Source organism: Ornithodoros turicata, chromosome 1, assembly GCF_037126465.1.
Source record: "Ornithodoros turicata isolate Travis chromosome 1, ASM3712646v1, whole genome shotgun sequence".
Lineage (NCBI taxonomy): Eukaryota > Metazoa > Arthropoda > Arachnida > Ixodida > Argasidae > Ornithodoros > Ornithodoros turicata.
The window spans coordinates 99566383-99572660 of record NC_088201.1 but is presented as its reverse complement, the minus strand read 5'-3'; the positions used below and the strand labels follow the sequence as shown (position 1 = coordinate 99572660).

General features: G+C 43.3%; 1 long non-coding RNA gene across 1 annotated transcript; it reads left to right on the top strand.

Annotated features, from left to right (window-relative positions):
- LOC135367059 (uncharacterized) lies at nucleotides 1-4028 on the top strand. The gene is made up of 4 exons (XR_010414346.1): nucleotides 1-204; nucleotides 1622-1953; nucleotides 2233-2414; nucleotides 3641-4028. It is a non-coding gene; the product is annotated as an uncharacterized LOC135367059 (long non-coding RNA).
- Nucleotides 4029-6278: the final 2250 nt, after the last annotated feature.

Below are 6278 nucleotides of genomic sequence, written 5' to 3'. Positions count from 1 at the left end.
TGGCTGTGTTCGAGGCCATACTCCTATACATGAAACTAAGCTGGAGATGTAAAACAATGTCCATGAACTGCTTGCTAGTACAGCTGCTAACGCAACGCAGAGAACAGTGTACCACTGGTATGAACAGTGGTGCAAGGATGCATATGGCGATGACAGAGAGGCCATTCAGAAGCTGAAGGAAGGCTTCTTTATACAGACAAGATGGTAACCCCTGCCATGCTTATTTTAGTTTATGTTAAGTTATTTTAGTGGTTAACATAATTTAAACCTAGTATGTAATAATGCTACATATCATGGTTAGCGATGTTGAATAGGAAGCACAGAATTTGTTAAAAATAGTTTGAGGTACACCGACTTGGAAGATTATCAGAAAAAAATTATGTATGTGTAAAATGTTGCTTTTTATCGCATACAGTATTCATCCGTTAATTGCACACTGAGGTAGTTCTGATAAAAATATGACATGCATTTCATTTGGAAGTATGCCCATTGTACAAAGGTTCATCATCTGCAGCAAAAAAAAAAAAGAAAAGAAAAAGGAAATATTGAACTTGACCATCCCCACACTCATGCTGCATTGCCTTGCCTGGCTCCTTCACCCCAAGTATGCTGCCAAACGCACACGGGAGCAGCCCAAATAGATTTACGCTGCCTGCAAAAACATTTGATACATATTAACTTTCTACGCTTGAGGTACGCACAAGAATGGCCTTCTGCGGCAGCACAGTACACAAGGAGCACTGGAGACCAGGACGTACTTCAGCAACGACGGGTCTTCACCTATTATATCTAGCTCACTTCAACATTTTTATTTTTACCAAGGGTTTAGGGGGATACAGGCAAAAAGCTACGACACTGTAGCTTGGCGGGGCCTGACCCCTCAATTACTTCACTTGGACAGTTCGAGGCTTCTGTTATTTTTTCTTTTGTGGTAGCTGAAAGAGTTAAGTTGTTGTGCTTTCCCTGTTTATTTCACACACATTATTGCCTTGCACCGTAGAGTCTGTGTTAGTAAGCATCGTGTCCGTCATCGCTTAAACTGATTATGGTAATTCAATGGCTCGCCAGTGTCCAATGTTACCTAAGTACATCCGTAGGACCAGTGCTCCTGTTGAACTGCGCCGCAGAAGTAGGCTTTTCTCGTGATAACCTGAAGTCTGAAGGTTAATTTCTACAAGTTGTTTCTGAAGAACGCAAATCGGGAAGTGGTGCTCCAGTGTGTTTGGAGGAAGCAGCGACGATGCGTTCTGGGCTGAAGCAGCTTTGCGGTGCAACGCCGGATGTGTGTGACAGTGGTCAAGTTCTAAACTTTTTTCACTGCAAAAGCAGTCTTTTTATGAAACGTTATGGAAAAAATAATGAAGGTGTGTACTATGAAATGCAATTGTCTCATATTTTATCAGAACCACCTCACTGTGCAACTGACGGCTGACTAAGTGGCAAAAAGCAGTATGTCTGAACTTAATTTTTTTTTCACAAACTTTTCCAAATATGCGCACCTCAAAATATTTCTAGCATGTTCTGTGCCTCCTAGGCAAGAGTGCTGAACAGTTTGAGTGGCTCTGAAAAAACTGCTGAGTTCCATAAAAATTCAAATAATTTTTTAATTAATTTTTCTCAGGGCATAAACTATCGATCAGCCACCGATCACAAAGTGTCGATCAACCTTCTGTACATATGGCAAGAAAGTGTTACGCTTTGTCATCACTCAGAAGAGATCTGATTAGAATTTGCAAAAAAAAAAGCTATTTTGTTAGAATTTTTTTCAACAGGTAGGTTACATGTCCCTTCGCAAACCTTCAAGAAGCGGCCACAAAGCAATTTTCTTTTTGCAAGCGGGAGAGCGTTGGCTGCATGGGAACAATCAACCACAATTTATTTGAAAGAAGTCAGGGACAGTCTAGCGCAACATCTGGGACATGGAATGAACCAGGACATAAAGATAGAATGCAAGTGAGTCAGTATAGCCTTGGAGGAGGCAATATTACCCTAAGTTTGGGATGTGCGGAGAAGGAGAAGAGACTTAGAGGGAGACAGGACTCCCGTCTGCATCTGTTGTCCTCCATCTCTGTACATTGATTCAAGGTAATATTGCCTCCTTTAAGACTTTTGTACCTCCGCCAGCTAGTGGTGCTCATACTAGTAAATATGTAACACCACTGTCTTCTTAGTTTCTGCATGAAGAGCCTGTTTATTTTTTCGTTGTTTCAACATGATTTTACTTATTTGTAGGTGCCTCAACCCTTCATGACAGCTGCTGAAAAAGCAGATCTTCATAGCATCTGCCCAAAAGTGAGCCAGATACTTTGCCACCTCCATGTGGCTCAGGCAGAGTGGCACTGGGTAAAATCTACGAAGAATGTCCGCCCAGAACAGCGGAGGGAGCTGATGTCAGCATTTCAAACGATTTGTTGGTAAAGTGTGACTACAACCATGTTTGTGTGTTGCAGTGATCTCGGGCTCATTCCAGCGCGTCACCGATTATACTAGCTAAGCTGGTCAAAGTTGTACAAAGATGTCTGGGAGCACACAAAAATCACATTTATGACAGCGCTAACAGCTCCCCAGGGCCATTAAAAATGGGACAAATTGCATCCCAATTCGAATGCTGACGTTTGCCATGCTACTCTCTATTTTGTCTTGGTTATTCGTGTAAAGATACCACCCTCTATTTGGTAGTCCTCCGTTCTCAATTTTGTGTTTCGTTTTAACTTCAAATTCACGATCTGCACTACTCAGATACAGATGTGAACACCTCTATCAGGAAAGGTCTACCATTAAAGCTAATGGCTGCTCAATCCCACTTTGGTCTGTCAATTAGAAAAACCATAAATGTTTTAGGAAACTGCAAAAATGATGTACAGTCAGGGCTTGTGTGACTCATTTTATGCCTTGATTATTTGTTCATTTTCGATTTAAAAATATTCATTTTGTATTTGATTTCAACTTGAAAATCACTATTCGTGCCACCCTATTTTCTAATTGTGTTAAGGTTGCGACCCACAACAGTACTTCTAGTTGCAGTGGTGCATGCCTGTCCCCTACTCACAGCTGTGGCTGTCATTGCTAATGATGACCGAAGAAACTGGCATGCTACAGTGGTTTCAAAAAGGCTGTTGCGGTACGCTTGTCTGAAACTGTGAAATTGTGGTAAAGCCTCTGCGTTCCACCATTGCAATCGAACAGGAGCCAATATGGCAGCATACACGGCAAGAGTGGTGTGTAGTGCGTTTTTGCATATGCACTCTTTTTCCAACAACAAATTCATAGAAACAAGTCCAACTTCCTACTCCTGACAATGAAAACATGGCTAGGAAGCAAGCGAGCTGGTGAAGATGATGCATACTGTAAAACCCCCGAGACTAGGGAACACGAATGGACAGACACAACACGAAGTCGAGACTTTGTGTTGTGTCTGTCCCTTCGTGTTCCCCTGTCTCGGGGTTTTACATTATGCATTGCTACTCCTATTTGAGTGGATCAGCAGAGCGACAGGAGCAAAAGAAAAAGTAAACAAAGTAGAGCAATGCAAAAGAAAAAAAAAAAGACTCTCGTGCAACTCTCTTGTACAGTTGCTTTGCCATATACAATTTTTTATGTTACCGTCAAATGCCATTTACAATGTGATGATCCATTTCAGATTGTGTATGCTGACGCTGCAGACGGTTTGGAAAAAGCGAAGGAAGAGTTCCAAGCATTGCTCCAGGACTGCTACAGAGCATGTGTGCAAGCATTCTCGCAAAATGAACAGCAGTGGGTGATGCTCTTTCGAAAAAGCATCTTAATGCGAGGCCCGACATGTACAAAATAATGCGCAAAAGTATTTAAAGTAAGATGCTAAATATGCAGCATAAAAAGCATTTAAAATAGAGTACAAAATACTCGAAACTGAAAGTAATTTGAGTAAACCACTAAGTACCCAAGTATTTAAGATACTATTTAAAGTACTTTAGCATTAGCAGCCAGTGAAACGCTTATTCTGGCTGATGTGGCCATACAACTGAAAGGAATAAACTTCATCTGCCATACTTAAGCACAATGTTCATTTCCAAGGTCTTTGTATCAAGTAATGTTTTGTGCATTTTGGTGAGCTCAAGTAAACTTTGGTGATATATTCTGACCCAAAACTTTGTAACCGCTCCTGTATGGCAGCTTGGGTCTTTCAACTTCTGAGGCGTGTTTATTGCTTTGGTGACTAAGGAAATAAATACTGGGATTATCTTGTACCTAATCCCATGGGGATTCACATGGGAATATGAATAGGAACAGTTTTCTGATCAAGGGGTCGTGCTTTTGAGGAGCAATGCGAAGCATACGACCAGCAGTAGTAATCATTCAACCCAAGTTATACACAGAAAATTCACGGCAAGTATTGCACTTTTTACTTTAAATTATTTTAAAATTACTTTAAATTTTCTTTAAAAATGTAAATTTTTAAAATTTTCAAATTGTGCGAAATCTAACTCAGTGCAATACTTGTGGTGGATTTTCTATGTCAAACTCGGGTTGTAGAAAAAAAAACACATAGAAAGGAAGCAGACAGTGGGAAATAATTTACTTGAAAATCAACGACGCCATCCTGAAGAAATCACGCCGGTGCGGGCGACTGGGGCACGACGGTTGCAGAGGCATGTGGCCACCTAGTTCCAAGGCATCACACCAGATGGCGCCAGCATCTTAGCTCTAAAGACAGAGAACAACAGAGTACTTGCGACACGTAAAAATGGCAGCACTGCTCAACAAGCCTAGGCATGCGAGAGAAAAGGCCTAACCACAGCGTCACAACACTACGCGGCTAACACAAGGCGGGAACCACTAGCCACACGACAGTAAACGTGCGTCAACAGGCTTGGTACGGGACACCGCTAAACAAGTCTAAACATGCGCGTACGGCGAGAAAAGGCTGAACACGAGCACGGTAAAACAACGCGCAGACATCGGTAAATCACTCACCTTTTCCCCTGCGACTGCTCCAGAAACTGATGCCATGCCTGAAGCCATGCAGAAACTGAGCGGGCGCGGGGACTGCGGAGCAACCGAGCGCACGTCTGCTCTCCGGAACAGCCAGCGAGCAACTGATTGGGACGCCGCGCCGCGGCAGCTAGGCATACGCGCGCGCTCTTAGCGCCCTCTGCGGCGACCACCTGCGAGAGGCGAAGAGAGAGAGCATTCCTGCGCCCTCTTCTTGCGTTGCTCATTGGTCGTGACGTCATCCTATTGTTTCAGGGCTACACTGTGTTTTCCACTAATGCTCCTCTGGACAAGGTCCACCTGAAACAATAGTGTCGCGGTGTTACGTCATCATGCAGCTGCGTAGCTCAAGGACGCGTACGCTCTAGACATGGGACCTGTTATTTATTGAATCACTACCCCAAGATTATTTCCTTTATTCTTCTATAACGATTGCATAGGAAACTATAGCAGAAGAGCACCATGCATGAAAACTGATCGTAGGAATTCCAAAGTCTTACTAAATTAGACTTTCAAAAGAACAAAATATCCCAACACGTAACTCCATCAATGGCTAATAAGAGGACTAGGCACTCAACAAATCAACACAGAGTACGGGTAACAAGGAGCGCAAAACGATGCGTCTACTCCATTCGACAGCCAGGCACGGAACTGAATCGTAATGCTTTTTCTCCTCTATAAAGTCATGCATCTGTCCCTCTTGCGGTTGATTTCTGAACTAATTTAATCGCAAAGGTATTAAGAATAGCACTATCCCATTCAGGGCAGCACTATCGACATCGTCAAGACAAGAATGTTCCTTGTCAAAAAAGAAAAAAAAAATACAAAGCGTCAATAAAGGAAAGCATGCATGTCGGGGCATGTCAGGACACGTCAGTACAAATCGCACGACTGCTGGGCAACAGAGGAAAACAAACACAGAGACACTCGAACAGAGTGAAAAGATACTCACCATCATCGGGCACGTACGCTACATTCCCTCATTGTAAATCCGCTCGTCACGCAATCCACCATTCACCAGTGTCAAACCAGACATCCGCAGCCCATCAGAGGCAGACGGGACCCCGCCGAAGCTACGCTCTTCCACTGAAGGCCAGCGCAATTGCTAGGAGTAGAATTAAAGTGTCCACACCCGCCAGTGCCCAATAGAGAAGTGAATCCTTGCGCCCCCTGCAGGCTTTGCTCATTGGTCGTGACGTCATCCTATTGTCTCAGGGCTACACTGTTTTTTCCACTAATGCTCCTCTGGACATGGTCCATCTGAAACAATAGTGTCGCAGTATGACATCATCATGCAGCTGCGTGGC